The 25217-nt window shown below is 43.3% G+C and overlaps 2 protein-coding genes across 2 annotated transcripts in view; one reads left to right on the top strand and one right to left on the bottom strand.

Annotated features, from left to right (window-relative positions):
* Positions 1-21820, bottom strand: part of FOXRED2 (FAD dependent oxidoreductase domain containing 2) — an 80322-nt gene extending 58502 nt beyond the window's left edge. Inside the window, exons 1-2 of the mRNA XM_063427605.1 lie at positions 21785-21820; positions 16625-16757 (exon numbers count right to left, since the gene is read on the bottom strand). The gene's annotated coding sequence lies outside the window, so the exon portion shown is untranslated. The remainder of the gene's footprint in view (positions 1-16624; positions 16758-21784) is intronic.
* A 127-nt stretch (positions 21821-21947) lies between these two features.
* The window catches only part of LOC134568414 (gastrula zinc finger protein XlCGF71.1-like), a 34043-nt gene continuing 30773 nt past the window's right edge, over positions 21948-25217 (top strand). The window contains exon 1 of the mRNA XM_063426994.1: positions 21948-21988. The gene's annotated coding sequence lies outside the window, so the exon portion shown is untranslated. The remainder of the gene's footprint in view (positions 21989-25217) is intronic.

Raw genomic sequence — 25217 nt, 5'->3', positions numbered from 1 at the left:
TGTATGGGGGGTAAGGAGGCTTTTTAAAAATTTATTTAATTAAAATTAAGATATTCATGTCCCCCCTCCCTTCTTACCTTTACTGGGAGGAGGGGGGACATTTCTTAGTCCCTGGTGGTCCGGTGGGGATTCCCTGGTGGTCCGGTGGTGGTGAGGTGAACTCTAGCCCAGTTACAGGGCTAGAGTTCACTCTCGCGAGATTTGGAGCGTTGCCGTGGTTACCGCGGCAACGCTCCAAATCTCGCGAGAGGAGGACCCGGAGGAGCTGCAGGTAAGAGCTCCCGGGTCCTCTCTCACTCCCCTGCCGGCTGTCAGCACAGTGCCTGCAGACCGGGGAGGGAGATCTCTGATCTCCCCTCCGGTCCGCAGGCACATTGCAGGGCTGGCACTTGGGCAATGCCAGCCCTGCATTAGCCGGCAGGCTCGCACACCCCACACCCCTGGGCGGCCCGGTACCGTTTGATCCACGGACCGGTACCGGTCCGCGGCCCGGGGGTTGGGGAACACTGCTTTAAAGGACCACTCTAGGCACCACTAAACTACCTGATTTAACAGCCATATTCTATACCTGACTACTCAGTGTCCCTCTGAACCCCACTTTTTTTTTTTTAATTCTTTATTTTTGTAGTGCATAAGCTTTGAACAGTTGGTTGTGAGGTACCCGAACGGCAATCCTCCAACGCAGTATAAACAGCTGAACAGAGAGGTACATCATGAGATAGCTAGCACAAATTTTATATTTAAAGGTAATTGAGTATTAACATGGTAGGAAACAAGCTTAGGTAACATTATACTGAGTAACGCTGTGCAGACGTTTGAGTGCCTATCTACTGAGTGTATGAGTAAGGCTAACCGATGTGCCATGCTGGGGCGCACAATGTGTAAACATGTTCGGTCTAAACAGTATTCTGTAAAAGTAATTTAAGTTAAAAACAAAAACAATGAAGGGTCTCATAGCCAAGTTTTGCTCGTTACAGTGATTAGCCTCGTTGTGCTATCTAGCCATAAGTATTAAGTTGTGTAAAAGCTACCCAGGCATTGAGTTATGAACCACTGGGGGTTAATTTACGCTAGAGTAACTTGCCTTCATGTGCTGATATTAATAGGGGGTTTTGCATGAGACAGGTTATTACAGGCTTAGGTTTATGGCAAGATTGGCCAAGCTGTGCATTATGCATTAGGGAGAGGCCATTGATAAATTAAATATGCCTGAAACTGCAAGGAACTTAAATGAGTAGCTGACTACATGTTGGTTATTCTTCTGCGCAAGCCTAAGTAAACAAACACGTTAGGTAATAGTCCCCAGAATGTCCCCACAGGGTAATAAACTAATCTTGAGTGGATAGGAGATTTTTAAGGTTAACCTGCGGTTCTCTCCCTGCAATCGCTGTGTGCAGGAGAAGCTGGTGAGGGCAGGTTCCCCAGTGCTCAGTCAAAGAGTTCATTCAGCCGATGCCTTCCAAAGGGGCTCTACAATCCCGCAGCTCAGAGGGGCACAGTGAGCCTCTGATTCCAACGGCCGACACGTGGGGTCGATCTGCCGCTGGAGTGATAAGCAGGCGAATAGCGGGGTTTGTCAGTCCTCTGGGCACAGGGTTCAGAAACCCGGAGCGGCCGCTGCAGGGCCTTAGGTGTCTGGAGCGTAAGTCCGTCACGGCCTGTATCGGGTCTAGAACTGGAGGGTTGTGTGTTCGGCTCCTGATAGCTTGCCCTCTGCATCGCAGCCGTGTCTTTCCACCACAGTAGGAAGTGAGGGGAGAGTGCATCATATCGGTGTGGTCCGTTACCCGGTTTCCGGCAGTTGCGCCCCGGGGGATGAGTCTATGTTGTGGTTTCAAGCGACCCACCAGTGGGCGAGGATTGGGGTGCCGCTGCTTGCGCTGCGACCTTTGTTTCGCTGCGTAGGGACCCCCTCTGAATGGCTCGTTTGTGATGCCTTGTCTGGGCCGTGTATGAGGGTGGCCCAATGGTGGGTTAGGTCTTAGCTTGGACTGCATTGTTTGCCGGTGTCGGGCCCTTGGTGTCTCTAAAGGCCTCTTCTTCCTCTGCGGTGCCAGTCGGCTGTTTAATTGTAGCTTCTGCTCTGGGGGGTTATCCCCTTGTAAGGGGGCTGATTGACATAGTCTGCGTTTCAGCTCCTTCCAGAGCTTCACGAAGTGCCTATTTAGCCTTGCTTGGAAGTCATATACAGCCTCGTTGTGGTGCTCAGCTTCGGCAGCCTCGGCCATTTTGTATGAGACCTTGCGCTTTCTCTTTACCCCTGAGGCAGCCGACACTGCATCAGCTTGCCTGGGGTAGCTTCCGCTGTGTGGACCGGGATCTCCCCCACCGGTCCAAAGGGGGGGGTAACGGGGCTCGCTCTCTTTGAGTGTGTCGTTCGTTTGCCTCCGGGTCGGGAGAGCGGCCGCCTCCCCCGCCCGTCGTGTGCTAGGCCACACTGTCGGTCCCGGTGTCTGCGGGTCTCCAGCGCGTCTCCCAGCCTCCCACTTCACGCCCTCTGTTGCGGGGTGTTTATAAGTATGTGGTGCCGCTGTTCGTCTCTTTAGATGCTGCCTAATATCGCTTGTATTATCAGATGTGAGCAGGAGCTCCTGAGACACACGTCTGGTAGCCATGATGGTTAGGCCCCGCCCCTCTGAACCCCACTTTTAACTTTTAAATTCTATTCTAAATACCCCTTTACTTAACTTCTTTGTAGCGCTACGTCACCGATCGTCTACACCTCCCGCGCGGTCATCGGGTCTGCTGACTGTTTTCCCCGCTGTCTGACAACGAATTTCCTCTCATAGGAAATCATTGCGGCCGAAAAGCGCATGCGCGTCCAGCGCAGCGCTCAGCCAATGAAAATCTTCTCAGAGATTCATTGACTACAATGAATCTCAATGGGAAGAATTTCTATGCATACCGCGCATTTGCGCGGTGTGCGCGTTCACGAGCGGCGAACTGAGTGACATCTCAGTGACATCCCTTAGCCCACCTCCCATTCCTGTAGCCCCGGTTTTCTATCAGATTCAGATACCTTCTGAATCTGATAGAACACCAACTCTCACTACCCTGCGCCAGTCAAGGAAAACAAGATTCAATAGCAAATATCTAATTAAATATAAGTTAAAATTATATTACTATATATATATATATATATATATATAAATATATGTATAGATATAAATATATATATACATACACACATACACATACACATACATATAGAAATATATCAAACAGAAAAAAATCCTTCACTCCAACCAAAATGAAAAAGTGATATCTGTTGCTCTGGTCGCTATAACAACATACCGAAACAAAATACCGGCACTCTATGAATTTCAAATTTTGGATATTCTTTTATTCCAGAACCGACGTTGGTTAAACAGGTTCTCCTTTACACCATCTTGTATGGCCAGCATCAACTTATCTGGCCCTGCATGTGGTGTGTGCTGGAACACAATTCCATGTGCTACTCACCCACCTTTAAAGGGACGCTATAGTCACCCAGAACAATTCAGATCAATTAAGTGTTGTGGGTGCCAGGCCACTCAGGTTTTAACCCATTCATATGTAAACATAGCAGTTACAGAGAAGCTGCTATGTTTACATAGCAGGGTTAATACAACCTCTAGTGCATGTCTTCCTGACAGCCGCTAGACATTTAACTGCGACGATCGATGTGAATTTTGCATCCATCGCGCAGAGCGTCCATAGGAAAGCATTTAGAAATGCTTTCCTATGGACTGTTACAATGCGCGCGCACGACACTTGCAGGGCATGCGCATTACGCACCACTCATGAGCTGACTTCAGTGGGGTAGGAGAGATAACGAGCGCCGAGGGAGCCCGGCGCTGGATTTAACTAAGCTTTTGAAGTGGTTTTAACACCTTCAGCGCCACGGGAGGTGGACCCTGACGGAGATGTTCCACCAAAGATTATATAGTGTCATGAAAACAGCTTTGTTTTACAGACACTACAGTGATCCTCTAATTAACTTTATTAAAGGATCACTCTAGGCACCCATACCACTTCAGCTTAATGAAGTGGTCTGTGTGCCAGGTCCCTCTAGGAGTAACCCTTTCTTTTATATCAACATAGCAGTTTCAAAGAAACTGCTATGTTTATAAATGGGTAAATCCAGCCTCCAAATCCTCTAGTGGCTGTCTCATTGACAGCTGCTAGAGGCACTTGCGTGCTTCTCACTGTGAAAATCACAGTGAGAAGAGGCAAGCGTCCATATGAAAGCATTGGAAATGCTTTCCTATGAGACAGGCTGAATGCGCGCGCAGCTCTTGCCGCGCATGCGCATTCAGACAAAGAGGATGATCGGAGGCGGAGAGGAGGAGGAGAGCTCCCCGCCCGGTGCTGGAAAACAGATAAGTTTAACCCCTTTCCTCACCATCCAGCCCGGCGGGAGGGGGACCTTGAGGGTGGGGGCACCCTCAAGGCACTATAGTGCCAGGAAAAAGTTTTCCAGGCACTATAGTGGTCCTTTAATTAATTTTTTTAAATTGTTTTACCTGCCTATTCAAAAATGTGAGGACTGGACTCTTTATTGATCATCTCGTCCACTCACATGATGCCAGCAACACATAATGTCTGTCGTAATAAAAACAAAAAAAATTAAATTTATATAATGTACTAGAAATGTTTCTTCTTCTTCTGCTTATTTGCATTGATTTCTTCTTTTTTAAAAGCTAAGTAAAAAAAATGGCAAGTGGAAATAGTTCAGATTCAACAGGTCCAAATGATGCGGACATCCAACGTATGGTAAGTTTTCATAAGTGACTTACATTTTTCATGTTCACTCTATTTTAGTAATATCAATTACCAAAAAAAAAAGGATCTCATAAATCTAGACGATTTTCTAAGTAATGAGATAATCATTGGGTAATATTTTGCATGGATGGATAAAAAGGACTGGACCACTGCATTAATCTCAATTCAGTTACATTAGGTTGCCTGATGGATGTTTTCATGGTTGATGAATTTTAAAGGACCACTATAGTCACCCAGACCACTTCAGCTCAATGGAGTGGTCTTGGTGCCAGGTTGCTCTAGTGTCAACACTGCAACTGTAAACATAGTTGTTTCCTAGCCTAGAACAAAAAAACGCTATAGGGTCATTAGGTCCACCCCAACCTCTAGGTCCCACTCCTGCAGGGCACTCGGGGTTAAAACCCCTTCAGCCACTTACCTTTCTCCAGCACCGTGTTCCCTCGGCTATGGTGAACACTCCTTCTGCCGACATCATTGACGAATGCGCATGCGCCGCAATTGCAACGCAAGCATTCTAAACGCACATGGTAAAGCATTACTCAATGCTTACGTATTGACATGCAGCATCTTATCACTGGCATTGAGTAATGTTTTCCTATGGGCGGTTTGAATGCGTGCACTGCAGTTGCCGCGCAGGCGCATTCGGCAATGATGTCAGTAGGAGGAGTGTTCACCATCGCGAGGGAGCACGGTGCTGGATAAAGAAAAGTGGCTGAAGGGGTTTTAACCCCGAGTGCCCTGCGGGAGTGGGACCCTGAGGGTGGGGTGGACCTAATGGCCCTATATTGACAAGAAAACATTTTTTTTTTTTCATAACACTATTGTGGTCCTCTAACTGTCATAATTTATTCAATACAGAATAGGATTCATACAAATGTTATTGTGTTTATGAAGATCTAATACATATTAAAAAAAAAAAAAAAAAAAAATGCTACATATATTTATAGCTGTCAGAATATTTTGACGACCGTCATCGACATGCAGTTGATCCTGATATTTTAAAAAGTATGGACTGGGATCCACCTGCACAGCAAGTGATTAACGACGAAAATATGCAAGGTTCACCAACAAGAGTTGGAACATCGGAATGGTGTCTGTGTGGCAATTGTATGCCAATGCAAAGTGAGGAAGAAAGTCTATGCTGCAGGGAGATAGAGAACATTGTCGATATGTTGAATGAACAACACATTTGCAATCTTCCATATCTACGTGAGCAATTATCTTCACGGGAACACGTGCTGTCTCTATACCGTTATGGTCTCAGCTATGTTAATCCGCTAGATTCCATTCTCCGGAACAAATGCAGGAAAGGTGAGTCTATCATAAATCTAAATACAGCGCATTGTTCTTTAAAACGGTCATGTATTTTGAAAAAAATGAAGCAAAATTAATCTCCTAAGGAGCACCATAGTGACACACAAAAAAAAACCTTGTTTTGCTGGCACTATATAGTCGTTAGGTCACCCCCCCCAACCTCTTGGGAACCAATCCTGCTGGGCTGAAGGGGTTAAAACATCGTCAGCCACTAGCCTTTGTCCAGTGTTGTGCTCCCCCGGTGATGGTGACCTCTCCTCCTCCTGCCAACGTCCGCTACCAATGCACATGCATGTCTATAGCGTTGCGCATTCGGAAAACAGCCTATAGGAAAGAATTACTCCATGCTTTCCTATGAACGTACAGCGTCTTCTCACTCAGTTAGAATTGTGGAAGCTCCTCTTACGAATGTCGGTGAGACAGCCACTAGAGGCTGGATTAACCCTCAGTGAAACACAGCAGTTTCTATGAAACTATGTTTACACCGAAATGGGTTAAAACTAGGGGGACCTGGCACACAGACCACTCCAAGTCAATGAAGTTGTCAGGGTGCCAGGTCCCTCTAATTTTAACCCTGCAGCTCCAAACATAGTGTAGGAGAAACTGCTAGCTTTCAATGAGGTTTAATCCAGCCTCTAGTGGCTGTCTCACTGACAGTCGCTGGAGGAGTTTCCTCAATTCTCACAACGCTTGACGTCCATAGGAAAACATGGAGTAATGCGGACATTGGCCGAAGGAGGAGAGGTCACCAGCACTGAATGAGCTAGGTGCTGGAGAAAGTCAAGTGTCTGAAGGTGTTTTAACCCCTTCAGCACATCATGAGGGGGGGCACTGAGGCTGGGGGGGGACACTAATGACCCTATAATGCCAAGAAAACGAGATTGTTTTCCTGTCACTATAGTGCTCCTTTGTTTTTAGTATTCTAATACTACAATTGGTTATGTTTTGTTTTACTTACTTTCTACAGTTTTGGATGCTAAATTTTATATTCATAATTTAATATTTTTTATTCTATACTCCATTGACAATCATTTTTTGTTTGGTTATTTATATGCAATGTAAAATGTTTCCTTTATTTTTTTTTTGGTCACAGTGACTACCGAAAAACTGCCTACAGGTCCTTCACAATGTGGGTGTACGGATACCTGGGACCCAAAAGGCGGCGTCCTATACCCTCATGCACAGTAAAACTGATTAGGTCACACTTTCCTGCACCTGATGCGATATACATGGGTTTCAGATATGCGGATGATGACCCTATAGCTGTTGAACTTGTATAGTAGACAGTACGTAGCCTTGCAATTGTTTTACTTTATCAAAATGTGTTAACTATTCAACATTGTTTGTTTGTTGTATATAATGTTTAAAAAATTTAATTTGTTAATTTATTTTTGTTGTACAATGTAAACTGTTATAAAAAATGTTATTTGTGTTATATTAATATATTAAAAAATGTTAAAAAAATATTGCATTTTTAATTATTTTAATGATACTTTCATCTACTAATTTTATTTTATAAACAAAATAACACAAACACCAATATATATATATATATATATATATATATATATATATATATATATATATATATATATATATATATATATATATATAATTATTTTTTTTCCAATATTAAAAGTAATTTTACAGCAGTGTGATGGGTAAAATTATTTGTCCTTTAAACCTGCTATCACTAATTTCAATAGGGTGTCTACATGTACATAATTATCGAATAAAGTACAAAAATTGCGAAGTAATAAACATTTATTAACAACAAATAAAGTATTTAGCACCATTAACAGAATTTTAAATATTTTTATCACCATTCCAAAAATTTCTAACACAAATTATAAATTTTTGAACATTTTAAAGTCTTCTTGGATGTAAACGTGAAAAGTGACGGTCAACCATTACCTCCGTTGGTGGGCGAGGTGTTGAAGCAATGTTTATTGGAAGTTGCCCTGTTTGATACTCCCAATTAACTTGTTAGTCACCTGAGGCTATTCGTAGTACGTCAGCCATCATTGGATATATATGGGCAATAGTGTTTTTTTCATATTTTTTCTTTATTTTCCATTTTTTACTCCTTTTAGAGAAAAACGGTTTGAACTGCAAGTCCCCAATGTGTCCAGTGCCTGCTTGTTCTTTCTGTATAGTAGCCTGTTCTCTGCCTACATTGGCGTTGTGGGCCAAAACAGCCAGTTGTGTCCTGGCTACTATCCCATCCATCGTGAAATGTACTCTTTTGGGACGGTATTTTAATACCAGGTTATGAAAGACTTCCAGTGAGCCCGTGTGGCAAAAATGAACCAAATGTGGAAAGTCTTTCTCTAATTTTGAATCGGTGACAAAGCTTTGAAGTTTGGAGTATGCCACTCCATTTTTTTTCAACCACGATTTCTGTTCAAGAGTTTGATCATTTTCCGCATGTTGACATTTTTTGTAAAGTGTTGCAGAGTCCCATTCATGTTCATTTACAATGTGATGCATTACCGACAGCCATTTTTCTTTTAACAAAATTGGATTTCCTTTGCTGTACGAACAAGCTGCCCACATGTGATTTATTATCGAATTTTGCCATGGAACCAATTCCTTGTACATCGCTTGGCGACATATGGTTGAAAGTTTTAACCGAATGCTCCTACAATAGTGCCTTATATCGAATTGGTGATTAATGGCTTTGTATCTCTCTCTCATGATTTTCCTTATGCTTACATGATGATCGGTAACGAGAATTGAAATTAGAATTTTGTCAGCTAGTACTTGGTCCATGCAACTTTTGAATGCCAGTGATTCCATAGCAACGGATGATTTTGCGTCACTCACTTGAATTGTTTTACATTCTATTATTTTTTGTGATTTTTCCTCCAAAAGTGAATACGTGCAGTACTTGGCATTAAATCCAGGGCTGTCACATTGCCCATCTCCTGACAGACATACCATTTTTCGACGTAAACCATCTATTAATAATCTTCTTTCTTTCTTATAATGATGATCAATTATTGGAAATAAAAATTGTTTTTGATATATGTAATGTATGGATTGTGAAATAAACGGCACTCCAAAAATTGCAAATAATTCCGCAACTTTAGCAAAGTGCGAACCACTGAACAAAATTGATGCACTTGCTAATAAATTTCCACAAGAACGGTTCCCAATCATAGGCTGGCTGCTCCAAAATTCGCAACGATGATTTGATTCACAGACAGTGTATACTTTTAACAAAGTGCCGGATATAATTTTTTCAGTGGTTGTTATCGGAGCGTTACATGTTTCGTGAAAAGTACATGTTTGAACCTTTTTGATCAATAAATCGAGAGAAGTTTCAAACACAATAAACTTCTTTTCGGAAACATAATCCTCAGGAGAGGGCTCTATTAAAAATGTTAGATCGCCAATATCTGTTGTTTCTTCTTCAGGACTGTAAATCGGATCATTGAATTCAGAAACATTTGGAGTAGCATCTATTTCCGATACTCTTGTAATTGAAGAAATGTTGGAGAATGGCGTATCTATATTTTCTACAGGAACGGACTGTTGTGAATTTGGGGATAACAGTAGTTCTGTCTCCATTGGCATTGCACCTGGCATAGTGCAAACCTTTTTTATAGTATCTGTTTGCTGTACAATTGCAGCGTTTGGTGAATTGTCAATGGATCGTGCCAATTCTTCTGTAGGACCAGTCCAAGTCCAGACATCCCTTGTTCGAGTCAAAACAATTATATTGGTGGATACATCTCTTGTTTGAATTACATTTTGGGTTTGTGTAGACCTGCTCCGCCTTCCGTAGTATTTTGAAGTTGATACACCTTTGGCAATCATTGTTAAGTTTGTGGTGTTGGTAGCTATGTTCCTAAATGATTTATCTAAAGCCAATTTGTAATGGAAACCTGATATATATTCGTGATCGTAAATAGATGTCTCGCCGCCTGCTGATTCCTCAGTTCGCATGCAAGCAACCTCTGTTGGAGCACTGAGGTCCTCTATATCACTAATGTTTTCTGCTCTCCTTAAAGACATATCGTGTAAAGTTTGTAAAACTTTAGCTTTTACAAAAATAGTTGGTTTTGCCATTAAAACCAATCGTGTTCTCCTTTCAGACTTCACTATCATATCTGCTGTGAAATGGTCCGAACAAATTTTGAAAATCTCACTTTTTTGTTTTTCGATGATTAATTGAATTGAGGCATCTAGGTTGACAAATTCGTCACCTGTGGCTAAAAGCCATTCTTTAATTCTGTCCGGTGTACTTGGAAAATTAAAGAAAGAGCAATCTGGTGAATATTTAGTGTGACTGTTTCTGCAGCCTACAACTAAACACTTTGGCATTTTGTCTATGTTTTTAAAACAATAAAAGGGATGACAAAAGAAAATAAGAATAAAATGTAGTGTGATTGTTGGCGCCAACACTTCTCTTAATTAATACTGAAATTTTTTTGACATTGTTCATTTTGACAATTAAAACTATAATAATTTTTTCAATTTAGTCAACTCAAAAATGGACGACGAACACATAAATATACAGGCATTGAAGACTACATATATGTCACGTAATGAAACACCTGTACCAATTGTGACTGTAAAATGTGCGATTCACAAAAAAAACGATATCACTCGTGTTCAAAATTTTTGCACACATTCATGTATTCTTATTCTACTGTTAACAATTACTCTGTACCACTGAAAACTTAATAAAACACCACCCCAATTGTTTTGGTTTTTTTTAAATATATTAAATATATCTTTCATAATTTAGAATATGTTAGTTTAATTTATTTTAGATTGTGTTATGTTAATCTTTGCAAATTAAAGGACCACTCTAGGCACCCAGACCACTTCAGATAAATGAAGTGGTCTGGGTGCCTGGTCCAGCTAGGGTTATCCCATTTTTTTTAATAAACATAGCAGTTTCAAAGAAAATGCTATGTTTATAAATGGGTAAATTCAGCCTCTAAATACTCTAGTGGCTGTCTCATTGACAGCCGCTAGAGGCGCTTGCGTGCTTCTCAACTGTGAAAATCAGTGAGAGCACGCAAGCGTTCATAGGAAAACACTGATAATGCTTTCCTATGCGACCGGCTGAATACGCGCGCAGCTCTTGCCGCGCGTACGCATTAAGCCGATGGGGCGGAATGGAGGAGGGTCGGAGGCAGAGAGCTCCCCGCCCAGAGCTGGAAAAAGGTAATTTTTACCCCTTTTCCACTTTCCAGAGAAAACTAGTATGTTTTCCTGGCACTAGAGTGGTCCTTTAACATACATATACAGTGCAGCAAGTAGAGGAGCTTATGAGATTTACATTTACAAGTAAAGTAAATAGCACTTAGCTGACGTTGGACATTCTCACGGATTACAACGTCAGATAAGTTAACTATAGGAATGCAATCAGCAATGCTTCACTATGAGAGAGGTTTAAAGGACCACTATAGTGCGAGGAAAACATACTCTTTTTCCTTGCACTATAGTGCCAGGAGGGTGCACCCACCGTCAGGGTCCCCCTCCCGCCGGGCTATAGGGTGAGGAAGGGGTAAAACTTACCTCTTTATCCAGCACCGGGCGGGAAGCTCTCCTCCTCCTCCTCTCCTACTTCTTCTACTCGTCTTTTGTTGAATTTTTCAGCCACTCAATAAGAAAGCATTCACAATGCTTTCCTATGGACGCTGGAGTCACGTAAGCGCCTCTAGCGGCTGTCAAGAGACAGCCAATGGAGTATGGATTAATCCATTTATAAACATAGCAGTTTGTCTGAAAATGCTATGTTTACAGCAGTCAGGGTTAAACATAGGTGGACCTGGCACCCACACCACTTCTTGAAGCTGAAGTGGTCTAGGTGCCTATAGTGGTCCTTTACTCAGTGAGCGGCACAGGACATGCAGGCACATTTGGCACACCCTGCAGGATGACATTGCGGTAGGCAACATAGCAGACCAGCGCTGAGGTACACTTAAAAACGTTTACGCTAAGAACTTTGCAATAAAAATGTTTGTGACCGTGTGGTCCGTAGTCACCTAAATGTATATTAGGGCACTGTAGCGTTAGTAGTACAAACACACGTTTTAAAGCAAAGACCGATAATCTATAATCTTTAAAGGACCACTATAGTGCCAGGGAAACATACTCGTTTTCCTGGCATTACAGTGCACTGAGGGTGCCCCCACCCTCTGGGTCCCCCTCCCGCCCGGCTCTGGAAAGGGGAAAGTGTTTAAAACTTACCTTTTTCCAGCGCTGGGCGGGGAGCTCTCCTCCTCCCCGTCGTCTGAATGCGCATGCACGGCAAGAGCTACGCGCGCATTCAGCCGGTCGCATAGGAAAACATTATCAATGCTTTCCTATGGATGCTTGCGTTCGCTCACTGTGATTTTCACAGTGAGAAGCACACAAGCGCCTCTAGCGGCTGACAATGAGACAGCCATTAGAGGATTTGGGGGAAGGATTAACCCATTTATAAACATAACATTTTCTCTAAAAATGCTATTTTTATAAAAAAATGGGTTAACCCTAGCTGGACCTGGCACCCAGACCACTTCATTAAGCTGAAGTGGCCTGGGTGCCTAGAGTCATTTAATGCGAATAGCCACAGCTTACCGATATTCGGTACATTTACGATTTCAAAATTATAAATAAAAAAAATTTTGAAAGGTAAATGCACAAAATATACATGACACATGTACTAGATGCAGTGTGTTTATACAGCGGAGTTGTGTGCATTTGTGTAGTGTGTATATAATGAATGCATAGAGTGTGTGGTTTGTGTGTGTTTCTGGAGGTATGTAATTTAGGTTTCATTCTGTCAAATTTTTAATAAATGTTGCCACTCAAAAACATTGCCTACCTTGATCAAAGTCACGCACAATGCTGATTCTGATGACGCAAGACAATTCTCTGAAAATAAAAACAAAACAATATTATATTTAAAAGAAATTAAAATTCATGTTTAAGATTAGTTGGATACGTAAACATGATTTTGACTGTGTGCCAGCAGGCGAAAAATGCCGCCCCAAGAAAGGAAAAGTAAAAATTCAGGGCAGCACTTTTCACGTGCTGAGCAACAGTGAAACTGTGGCAATATAGAGAAATGTATTTCAGCACCAGAACCTTTTGCATAGATATCTCTTTATCCTATATGTATAAGCATACACTAAGACAAAGAGAGCCAGGCAAACTTTACCCCAAAATATAGACAAATTAAAACTTACCGTAACCACTTTGAATTTTTCACAAATGCGATTGCGCTTTGAACGATTCGTAAATCTGCGTTCTGAAATTGAAAAGAAGATAAATATTATTTTAAAAATTAATTTGTTGTAATATATATATATATATATACACACACGACTGTATGTCTGTAATGTATTGTTTTTGGTGCGACATATGTAAACTATTAAATGAAAACAATGTATGCAGACATACAACTACATATACTAATACAATTAATAAATAGATTGAAAATATCTCAGAAAATATTTTTAAAAATACATATATAAAAAAAATATATAAAAAAAACATATATAAACAAATACATATGTACACACATAAAAACAAATATATATAAAATTAACCCCTTCCCGCCGTTACGACGTGCTATGCCGTCACGGTTTAAGTGGGCTTTAAAGCCGTTGTGACGGCATAGCACGCCGTAACGGCTTTAAGCCCTGGAGCGCCCGGGATACTTACCTTCCCGGCGCTCCGCTTCGGGAGGACTGCCTCACAGCCCAGGCAGCCCCCCCACGGCAAATCAGGCCCCCGGGAGCAATGTGATCGCTCTCAAAGAGCGATCACATGGCCCCCTATAGCTGGCTGTGGATCTGCCAGCAGGGGGACTGTCTAAAATATCAGGGTGGTGGGAAGTATAAAAAAAAAATTAATTAGACATGTTTTAAAATAAATCAAATGTATTTATATATATATATATATATATAATATAAATATATATGTATATTATATATATTTAAAGTCATACATAGTGTATTTTAATACTAATATAAGTACATATATTAGTATCAAAATACACTTAGAATGACGTTACATATATATAATATACATATAATATATATATATATATATATATATATATATATATATATATATATATATAATAGATATATACACATATATATTATATATAAATACGTATAATTACAATAATAAATAAATAAAATAATAAAATGAATAAATAAAATATTGAAACAAAATTTAATATAAATTATATATACATATGTAATTTCATTCTAACTGTATTTTGTTATTAATATATATATATATATATATATATATATTGGTAACAAAATACACTTAGAATGACATTCTATCTATATCTATCTATATATAAAATGCAAATAACCGCAAATATATATATATAGATAAATACATATAATTACATAAAATATTACATTAGTATACACGTAGAATTTAAATACCTATAAATGCATATGTATTAAAATTCTACGTGTATATTTAAGTAATCTTTTAACATAATTAGGTGATTTGATTAATTAAAATTTGATTGACATGCCTGACAACACAGGGAGAAAGTGCAGAGAATTTAATTCGCAAGCACTATATTTGACCCTGTAACTCTCCAAGACAACATAAAACCTGTACATCGGGGGTACGGTTTTACTCGGGAGACTTCGCTGAACTCAAATATTAGTGTTTCAAATTGGTAAATTGTATTACAACGATGATATTTTAAGTAAAAGTGAAGTTTTTTGCATTTTTTACAAACGAACAGCACTTTTATGGACTATATTATTGTTGTAATATGTTTTACTGTTTTAAAACACTAATATTTGTGTTTAGTGAAGTCTCCCGAGAATAACAGTACCCCCCATGTACAGGTTTCATGGTGTTTTGGAAAGTTAGAGAGTCACATATAAGGCTTGCATTTCATTTTTTTTACATTGAAATTTGCCAGATTGGTTATGTTGCCTTTGAGAGCGTATGGTAGCCCAGGAATGAGAATTACCCCCATGATGGCATACCATTTGCAAAAGTAGACAACCCGAGGTATTGCAAGTGGGGTATGTCCAGTCTTTCTTAGTAGCCACTTAGTCACAAACACTGGCCAAATATTCGTTTTTTGCTTTTTTAAACACAAAAACAAATATGAACGCTAACTTTGGCCAGTGTTTGTGACTAAGTGGCTACTAAAAAAGACTAAACATACCCCACTTTCAATACCTTTGGTTGTCTACTTTTTAAAATGGTATGCCATTATGGGGGTAATTCTCATTGCTGGGCTACCACACCGTCTCAAAGGTAACATTACCAATCTGGCAAATTTCTATTTGAAAATGGAAGGTTCTATATTTGACCCTGTAACTTTCCAAAACACCATAAAACCTGTTAATGGGGGATACTGTTGTACTCGTGAGACATCGCTGATTACCAATATGTGCATTTTTGTGCAGTAACACCTAACAGTATTATGACATTCACAGCTAAAATGTCAGACGGAAATACAAATTTTTAAAAAAATCTTATTTTCTCACATTTTTTTAAAATTTTATTCATAATGAATTATGTTCCATATATGAATAGTTAATGGTAAATTAAAGCCCTGTTTCTCCTGAACAAAATTATATATAATAAGTGTGGGTGTATATAATTTGAAAGAGGGGAACTACAGTTGAACAGACATGTAGCGCAAATTCCAGTTTTTGTTTACGTTTTGTTTTGATCAGAACGTGCACTATTGACTCCGTCCTGAAGGGGTTAAATAGCAAAATGTAAACAAAAATAAGTTAAAATAGTAAAATAGATTACATGTCATATGTAAACAAATATAGATTCTTTTAAATGATGCAAATAGATAAAGTAAAGATTAAACAAATGACTAACTAAAATTAAAAAATAAAAACAATACAAAGACATTAAATTAATAATAAAATACAAATAGGATAAAAGTTTACTTACAGTCAATTTGCAGCCAGATTCCGTTAGGGGAGATGCTGCTTCTTCTTCTGTACTCCGTTTTCACACTGGCCTCCGAGGAATAAAACTGAGATGTGAACGCGCTCGGCGCGTTCACATCTCAGCATAGTCTCTAATGCAGGCACGCTCACATCTGAGCTGCCTGCATTAGAGGGAATGACGTTAGACGTCCAAGAGGACGTCTGACGTCAGCTCACTGTGATTTTAACAGTGAGGATTGAGGAAGCACCATCAGGTGGCTGTCTCAGAGACAGCCACTGTAGGTGGGAATAGGGAAAAAAAATATACATTGCTTTTTCTCTGAAACGGCAGTGTATTTAAAAAAAAAAAAAAAAAAAAAAACTAGAGGTACCTGGCACCAAGACAACTTCATTGAAATGAAGTTGTCTTGGTGCCTAGAGTGGTCCTTTAAGCTACAACCAACAACCCAATCATCAGTCCTGTGCCCAGATGCATATCCAGTGATCGGAGAATAGTTCATGGTAAGTAAATGTTTTCCTTGTTTTGGTCAATAATTTGAAATTATCTTTGAATTTCTAGTTTAGTGAATAACCCAATAAAGACTACAATCATACTGTATAATGCAACATTCTAGATCATTTTAAGGCATTATTACCTCTGAAATTAGATGCTGAGAGGCTTACTCCAATGAGAAATTAAAGATTGTACGTGAAATGGAAAATCCATGGTAGTAGAAAGACACGTGCCCATCTCTGAGGGTTGCCGACCTCTGTTCCGGAAAGTGATGTCTTGTTAGGAAAGGGATTCTGTGGGAAAAAAAGAACAAGCGTCAGTGATTTATAACAAGAACTTGCCTAGAAATTGCAAAAGATGTATATGAAAATTAAATATCTTGGTGACCTGTTCAGCTAAGTTTTCAGAAGTAAAAATAAAAAACAACAATGACACTTTAACCCCTTAAGGACACATGACATGTCATGATTCCCTTTTATTCCAGAAGTTTGGTCCTTAACGGGTTAAGTGAACCAGTCCCATAAAACCTTGACATCTATTTATGCAGAGAATTTTGCTTAAAGGGACACTATAGTCACCAGAGCAACTACAGCTTAATGTATTTGTTCTGGTAAGTAAAATCATTCTCTTCAGGCATTTTCATGCAAGCACTGCCTTTTCATAGAAAAGGCAGTGTTTACATTGCCCCCAGGGACACCTCCAGTGGCCAATCCGCAGATGGCCACTAGAGGTGCTTCCTGAGGGAGTGCTGCACAGTAGGCAACACTGTTGTTCAGCATCTCCAACTCTATGAGGAGATGCTGATTGGCCAAAACGGTGGTTGGCACAGCCCCATCCCGGCTCCTTGCCGATTTCGGCAAATCCAATGCGTTCCCTATTGGACATTAGCTCCTTTTTAGTCTAATCTATATACAGAATTTCACAAAAGTGAGCACACCCCTCACATTTTTGTAAATATACTTTATTATATCTTTTCATGTGACAACACTGAAGAAATGACACTCTGCTACACTGTAAAGTAGTAAGTGTACAGCCTGTATAACATTGTAAATTTGCTGTACCCTCAAAATAACAACATACAGCCATTAATGTCTAAACCGTTGGCAACAAAAGGGAGTACACCCCTCCCTTTGGAAATGGAAATGTCCAAATTGGGTCTTAAGTGTCAATATTTTGTGTGGTCACAATTATTTTCCAGCACTGTCTTAACCCTCATGGGCATGGAGTTCACCAGAGTTTCACAGGTTGCCACTGGAGTCCTCTTCCACTCCTTCATGACGACATCACGGAGCTGGTGGATGTTAGAGACCCTGCGCTCCCCCACCTTCCGTTTGAGGATGCCCCACAGATACTTAATAGGGTTAAGGTCTGGAGACATGCTTGGCCAGTCCATCACTTTGACCTTCAGCTTCTTTAGCAAGGCAGTGGTTGTCTTGGAGGTGTGTTTGGGGTCGTTATCATGTTGGAATACTGCCCGAAAGGAGGGGATCATGCTCTGCTTCACAGTACATGTTGGCATTCATGGTTCCCTCAACGAACTGAAGCTCCCCAGTGCCGGCAGCACTCATGCAGGTCCACACCATAACACTCCCACCACCATGCTTGACTGGAGGCAAAACACACTTGTCTTTGTACTCCTCACCTGGTTGCCACCACACACGCTTAACACCATCTGAACCAAATAAGTTTATCTTGGTCTCATCGGACCACAGGACATGGTTCCAGTAATCCATGTCCTTAGTCTGATTATCTTCAGCAAACTGTTTGCGGGCTTTCTTGTGCATCATCTTTAGAAGACTGGTCTGAGCACTGACAGGTTGACAACCCCACTCCTTCAACCTCTGCAGCAATGCTGGCACCACTCATATGTCTATTTCCCAAAGACAACCTCTGGATATGGTGCTGAGCACGTGCACTCAACTTCTTTGGTCGACCATAGCGAGGCCTGTTCTGAGTGGAACCTGTCCTGTGAAACCGCTGTATGGTCTTGCCCATCGTGCTGCAGCTCAGTTTCAGGGTCTTGGCACTCTTCTTATAGCCTAGGCCATCTTTATGTAGAGCAAGAATTATTTTTTTTCAGATCCTCAGAGAGTTCTTTGCCTTGAGGGGCCATGTTGAACTTCCAGTGACTAGTATATGAGAGTGAGAGAGCGATAATACCAAATTTAACACACCTGCTCCCCATTCTCAACTAAGACCTTGTAACACTAACGAGTCACATGACTCCAGGGAGGGGAAAATGGCTAATTAGGCCCAATTTGGAAATTTATACTTAGGGATGTACTCACTTTTGATGCCAATGGTTTAGACATAAATGGCTGTGTATTGAGTTACTTTGAGGGAACAGCAAAATTACACTGTTATACAGGCTGTACATTTACTACTTTACATTGTAGCAGAGTGCCATTTCTTCAGTGTTGTCACATGAAAAGATATAATAAATAAAACTTTTTTTTTTTACTTTAGGACCTCCCTTAACTTGGCAAAAATACAGCCCAAGAGGTAGGTAGGTAGGTAGGTGTGTGTGTGTGTGTGTGTGACAAAATACACTTAGAATGACATTCTATATACAAAATACAAATAGGTGTGTGTATATATATATATTTTCCACGTGTCCCGCACTCACTGCTTCCGGTCCTGTAAACGCCTGGGTGCCAACTCCGACCTTTAGAATATATGAACCCTTGTTGAAGTGCACTCGCAAGACTCGATAAGATTTTTCAATCGTGCTTGTTTATTGAAGCATCAAATCTTACAAAAAAGTGTAGACGTTTCAGTCCTATCTAGACTTTTTTCAAGACACATATATATATATTTTATATTTATTATATTTTAAAATTCTACGTGTATATTTAAGTAGTCTTTCGGCATAATTATGTGATTTTATTAATTAAAATTTGACTGACATGCCTGCCAACCCAGGGAGAAAGTGCAGAGAATTGAATTTGCAAGCACTATATTCAACCCTGTAACTTTCCAAGATACCATAAAACCTGTACAGGGTGAAAGTTAATTTTTTTTGCATTTTCCACACACAAATGGCACTTACACTGACGACATAATTGTTGTGATACGTTTTACTATTTTAAAACACTAATTTGTGTTCAGAGAAGTCTCCCGTGTATACCAGTACCCCTCATGTACAGGTTTTAGGGGGTTTTAAGTTACAGAGCCAAATATAAGGCTTGCGTTTCAGTTTTTTCACATTGAAATTTGCCAGATTGGTTACGTTGCATTTAAAACCATATGGTAGCCCAGGAATGAAAATCACCCCCATGATGGCATACCATTTCCAATAGACGACAATCCAAGGTATTGCAAATGGGGTACATCCAGTATTTTTTAGTAGCACTCTCTCTCTCCATTTACCCCTCTCCTTCTCTTTCTCTTTCTCTCCACGTCCCCCCCCTCTCTCTCTCTCTCTACGTTCCCCCTCTCTCTCTCTCTCTCCATGTTCCCCCTCTCTCTCTCTCTCTCTCTCCCTCTCCACGTTCCCCCCTCTCTCTCTCTCCACGTTCCCCCTCTCTCTCTCCACGTTCCCCCTCTCTCTCTCCACGTTCCCCCTCTCTCTCTCTCTCCACGTTCCCCCCCTCTCTCTCCACGTTCCCCCCTCTCTCTCTCTCTCTCTACGTTCCCCCTCTCTCTCTCTCCACGTTCCCCCTCTCTCTCTCTCCACGTTCCCCCTCTCTCTCTCTCCACGTTCCCCCTCTCTCTCTCTCCACGTTCCCCCTCTCTCTCTCTCCACGTTCCCCCTCTCTCTCTCTCCACGTTCCCCCTCTCTCTCTCCACGTTCCCCCTCTCTCTCTCCACGTTCCCCCTCTCTCTCTCCACGTTCCCCCTCTCTCTCTCCACGTTCCCCCTCTCTCTCTCCACGTTCCCCCTCTCTCTCTCCACGTTCCCCCTCTCTCTCCACGTTCCCCCCCTCTCTCTCTACGTTCCCCCCTCTCTCTCTCTCTCCACGTTCCCCCCCCTCTCTCTCTCTCCACGTTCCCCCTCTCTCTCTCTCTCCACGTTCCCCCTCTCTCTCTCTCTCCACGTTCCCCCTCTCTCTCTCTCCACGTTCCCCCTCTCTCTCTCTCCACGTTCCCCCTCTCTCTCTCTCTCCACGTTCCCCCCTCTCTCTCTCCACGTTCTCTCTCTCTCTCCCTCCATGTTCCCCCCTCTCCTTCTCTCTCTCTCTCCATGATCCCCCCTCTCCTTCTCTCTCTCTCCATGTTCCCCCCTCTCCTTCTCTCTCTCTCTCCCTCCATGTTCCCCCCTCTCCTTCTCTCTCTCTCTCCCTCCATGTTCCCCCCTCTCCTTCTCTCTCTCTCCATGTCCCCCCTCTCCTTCTCTCTCTCTCCATGTTCCCCCTCCTCCTCTCTCTCTCCATGTTCCCCCTCCTCCTTCTCTCTCTCTCCATGTCCCCCCTCTCCTTCTCTCTCTCTCTCCATGTTCCCCCCTCTCCCTCTCTCTCCATGTTCCCCCCTCTCCCTCTCTCTCCATGTTCCCCCCTCTCCTTCTCTCTCTCTCCATGTTCCCCCCTCTCCTTCTCTCTCTCTCCATGTTCCCCCCTCTCCTTCTCTCTCTCTCCATGTTCCCCCCTCTCCTTCTCTCTCTCTCCATGTCCCCCCTCTCCTTCTCTCTCTCTCCATGTTCCCCCTCCTCCTTCTCTCTCTCTCCATGTCCCCCCTCTCCTTCTCTCTCTCTCTCCATGTTCCCCCTCCTCCTTCTCTCTCTCTCCATGTTCCCCCCTCTCCTTCTCTCTCTCTCCATGTTCCCCCTCTCCTTCTCTCTCTCTCTCCATGTTCCCCCTCCTCCTTCTCTCTCTCTCCATGTCCCCCCCTCTCCTTCTCTCTCTCTCCATGTCCCCCCTCTCCTTCTCTCTCTCTCCATGTTCCCCCTCTCCTTCTCTCTCTCTCCATGTTCCCCCTCTCCTTCTCTCTCTCTCCATGTTCCCCCTCTCCTTCTCTCTCTCTCTCCATGTTCCCCCTCCTCCTTCTCTCTCTCTCCATGTTCCCCCTCTCCTTCTCTCTCTCTCTCCATGTTCCCCCTCCTCCTTCTCTCTCTCTCCATGTCCCCCCTCTCCTTCTCTCTCTCTCCATGTTCCCCCCTCTCCTTCTCTCTCTCTCCATGTTCCCCCCTCTCCTTCTCTCTCTCCATGTTCCCCCCTCTCCTTCTCTCTCTCTCTCCATGTTCCCCCTCTCCTTCTCTCTCTCTCCATGTTCCCCCCTCTCCCAATGTTAATGTAATTGACTGATTAGTGATATTAGTGCTCTGGATCCAGGAATAACCCAATAAACACAATAAACCCCGGACTCACCCTCCGCTCCCAGCAGCCCTGCACGGCGCGCACTGATGACGTCATATGCCAAACTGATTCAGAAATCGAACGGAAGTGACGTAACTTAGAGGGATAATCCCTACGTCATGATATGTGAGGCTTAACGAACTAACCGGGAGGATTACTCCTCCCCTCTCCGTGACGTCATTCAGTGCGGCCGTGCAGGGCTGCTGGGAGCGGAGGGTGAGTCCGGGGTTCATTGTGTTTATTGGGTTATTCCTGGATCCAGAGCAATAATATCACTAATCAGTCAATTACACTAACATGGGGAGAGAGAGAGAGAGAGAGGGGGAACATGGAGAGAGAGAAGGAGAGGGGGGAACATGGAGGGAGAGAGAGAGAGAGAGGAACATGGAGAGAGAGAAACATGGAGAGAGAGAGAGGAACATGGAGAGAGAAGGAGAAGGGGGAACATGGAGAGAGAGAAGGGGGAACATGGAGAGAGAGAAGGGGGAACATGGAGAGAGAGAAGGGGGAACATGGAGAGAGAGAAGGGGGAACATGGAGAGAGAGAAGGGGGGGAACATGGAGAGAGAGAGGGGGGGAACATGGAGAGAGAGAGGGGGGGAACATGGAGAGAGAGAGGGGGGGAACATGGAGAGAGAGAGGGGGGGAACATGGAGAGAGAGAGGGGGGAACATGGAGAGAGAGAGGGGGGAGAACAGAGAGAGAGAAGGAGAGGGGAGAACAGAGAGAGAGAAGGAGAGGGGAGAACAGAGAGAGAGAAGGAGAAGGGGGAACATGGAGAGAGAGGAAGGGGGAACATGGAGAGAGAGAGGGGGGGAACATGGAGAGAGAGAGGGGGGGAACATGGAGAGAGAGAGGGGGGGAACATGGAGAGAGAGAGGGGGAGAACAGAGAGAGAGAGGGGGAGAACAGAGAGAGAGAGGGGGGGAACAGAGAGAGAGAGGGGGGAGAACAGAGAGAGAGAAGGAGAGGGGAGAACAGAGAGAGAGAGGAGGAGAGGGGAGAACAGAGAGAGAGAGAGGAGGAGAGGGGAGAACAGAGAGAGAGAGGAGGAGAGGGGAGAACAGAGAGAGAGAGGAGGAGAGGGGAGAACAGAGAGAGAGAGGGGAGAACAGAGAGAGAGAGGGGAGAACAGAGAGAGAGAGGGGAGAACAGAGAGAGAGAGGGGAGAACAGAGAGAGAGAGGAGGAGAGGGGAGAACAGAGAGAGAGAGGAGGAGAGGGGAGAACAGAGAGAGAGAGGAGGAGAGGGGAGAACAGAGAGAGAGAGGAGGAGAGGGGAGAACAGAGAGAGAGAGGAGGAGAGGGGAGAACAGAGAGAGAGAGGAGGAGAGGGGAGAACAGAGAGAGAGAGGAGGAGAGGGGAGAACAGAGAGAGAGAGGAGGAGAGGGGAGAACAGAGAGAGAGAGGAGGAGAGGGGAGAACAGAGAGAGAGAGGAGGAGAGGGGAGAACAGAGAGAGAGAGGAGGAGAGGGGAGAACAGAGAGAGAGAGAGAGGAGGAGAGGGGAGAACAGAGAGAGAGAGAGAGGAGGAGAGGGGAGAACAGAGAGAGAGAGAGAGGAGGAGAGGGGAGAACAGAGAGAGAGAGAGGAGGAGAGGGGAGAACAGAGAGAGAGAGAGAGAGAGGAGGAGAGGGGAGAACAGAGAGAGAGAGAGGAGGAGGAGAGGGGAGAACAGAGAGAGAGAGAGAGAGAGAGGAGGAGAGGGGAGAAGAGAGAGAGAGAGAGAGAGGAGGAGAGGGGAGAACAGAGAGAGAGAGAGAGAGAGGGGAGGAGAGGGGAGAACAGAGAGAGAGAGGGGAGGAGAGGGGAGAACAGAGAGAGAGAGAGAGAGGGGAGGAGAGGGGAGAACAGAGAGAGATTGGGAGAGGGGAGAACACAGAGAGAGAGAGAGAGGGAGAGGGGAGAACAGAGAGAGAGAGAGAGAGAGAGGGGAGAACAGAGAGAGAGAGAGAGAGAGAGGAGGAGAGGGGAGAACAGAGAGAGAGAGAGAGAGAGAGAGAGGAGAGGGGAGAACAGAGAGAGAGAGAGAGAGAGAGGAGGAGAGGGGAGAACAGAGAGAGAGAGAGAGAGGAGGAGAGGGGAGAACAGAGAGAGAGAGAGAGGAGGAGAGGGATGAACAGAGAGAGAGAGAGAGGAGGAGAGGGATGAACAGAGAGAGAGAGAGAGGAGGAGAGGGGAGAACAGAGAGAGAGAGAGGGGAGGAGAGGGGAGAACAGAGAGAGAGAGAGAGAGAGAGAGGGGAGGGGAGAACAGAGAGAGAGAGAGAGGGGAGAACAGAGAGAGAGGGAGAGGGGAGAACAGAGAGAGAGGGAGAGGGGAGAACAGAGAGAGAGAGAGAGAGAGAGGGGAGAACAGAGAGAGAGAGAGAGAGAGAGGAGGAGAGGGGAGAACAGAGAGAGAGAGAGAGAGAGAGGAGGAGGAGAGGGGAGAACAGAGAGAGAGAGAGAGAGGGGAGGAGAGGGGAGAACAGAGAGAGAGAGAGAGAGGGGAGGAGAGGGGAGAACAGAGAGAGAGAGAGAGAGAGAGGAGGAGAGGGGAGAACACAGAGAGAGAGAGAGAGGAGGAGAGGGGAGAACACACAGAGAGAGAGAGAGAGAGGAGAGGGGAGAACAGAGAGAGAGAGAGGAGGAGAGGGGAGAACAGAGAGAGAGAGAGAGGAGGAGAGGGGAGAACAGAGAGAGAGAGAGAGGAGGAGAGGGGAGAACAGAGAGAGAGAGAGAGAGAGGAGGAGAGGGGAGAACAGAGAGAGAGAGAGAGAGAGAGAGAGGAGGAGGAGGAGGAGGAGGAGAGGGGAGAACAGAGAGAGAGAGGAGGAGGAGAGGGGAGAACAGAGAGAGAGAGAGAGGGGAGGAGAGGGAGACAGGGGAACGTGGAGAGGGGGAGGGAGTGTCCCGATGAATGATACTGGTTCATCAATTCAATGCTGCCACTAATCAGACAATTAGATTAATTAGGGTTGTATAGCTGAAGAGATGATAGAGGGAAATAAATATGTTCAGTGGTTTATTTGGAGAGAGAATATGTTATAAAAGGTATAGCTTTAGATTTGGGCATTAATTTTCTTAAGAATTGGAATTTGAATACTGAATCTGTGAACAGTGCAATGAAAATGATAATGCAATTAGCTACATTTTTCCCATTCACAATATGTTCATCCTTCTAAATTCATTAAATCGGTACTCTTATGTGGGATTGCAATATTTAAGGATAACAATGTTATGAGCAAACGCAAATATTGTATTACTCAAACTGTGTACTGTACTTTGTCTTTTTAAAAGATATTGCAAACTGACAAAGTGTTAGAAATGGAACATTGTTTTTCATACATGTTTCTTTAACCCCTTAACGATGCTAGACGGTTCAGGACCGTCATCGGCATTTTTGCGTTGCCGACCGACGACGGTCCTGAACCGTCCTAAATTTAAGAGGTACTTACCCGATC

The sequence above is a fragment of the Pelobates fuscus genome, chromosome 7 (assembly GCF_036172605.1).
Source record: "Pelobates fuscus isolate aPelFus1 chromosome 7, aPelFus1.pri, whole genome shotgun sequence".
Taxonomy (NCBI): domain Eukaryota; kingdom Metazoa; phylum Chordata; class Amphibia; order Anura; family Pelobatidae; genus Pelobates; species Pelobates fuscus.
This window is presented reverse-complemented; position numbering and strand designations above follow the sequence as displayed.